Source organism: Geospiza fortis, unplaced genomic scaffold, assembly GCF_000277835.1.
Source record: "Geospiza fortis unplaced genomic scaffold, GeoFor_1.0 scaffold112, whole genome shotgun sequence".
Lineage (NCBI taxonomy): Eukaryota > Metazoa > Chordata > Aves > Passeriformes > Thraupidae > Geospiza > Geospiza fortis.
In genome coordinates, this window is record NW_005054298.1 from 24573981 (window position 1) to 24574693 (window position 713).

Here is a 713-nt window from a genome sequence, read left to right on the forward strand (position 1 = left end):
ATAGTTGCCATTATGAGGAGACCTGAGAATACAACTGATCCATGGAAACTATGTCGATGGAAGTTGTGTATATGCAAGCCAGTGGACCTGCTTGCATGTAACAGACCAATATTCAGACCCAGAGACTGTCCACAATGACATTTACTTTGAAATTACTGAATCTAACTCTGTTAAAGAGATACAAGAGCAATTTGCTTTATAAGTGACTATGACACTGGTATTCAGGTCATTGGAGCTTTCTGTATATCTCTAATTGTGTTAACTCAAATCCAAGTAATGCACTCCAGGAACATGTGAGAAACCTCAGTGAAGTTCCTGAACAGTTTCTGTTTGCAATTGCCTTCCCCTCCCCACCCCCCCATTTTTGCCTTTCACTGTAATTTCAAAGCAACCATTAACTGCCACATTATCAGGACAAACCAAGTATCAAAAAATCCTGTTTTACATGCCAGCCTAAGCTGCTAGTCCAAAAGAGAGAACACATCTGCTGCTGTAAACTTCTGCATAACAGATATCATGCCTGACAAACCATCACCTTCAACAGACACACAAACACCACTATGACAAAAGGGAGGAAACCATGCACAGGTATTTCAGTATTATGTGGCCAGGGTCTATAATACAGTGATGAATCACATCAGAGCAAATTTGTACCAAGAGTGATTAATGATTCAGGCTGACTCATAAGGATGCAAGCAAGCCTGTAAGAGCCA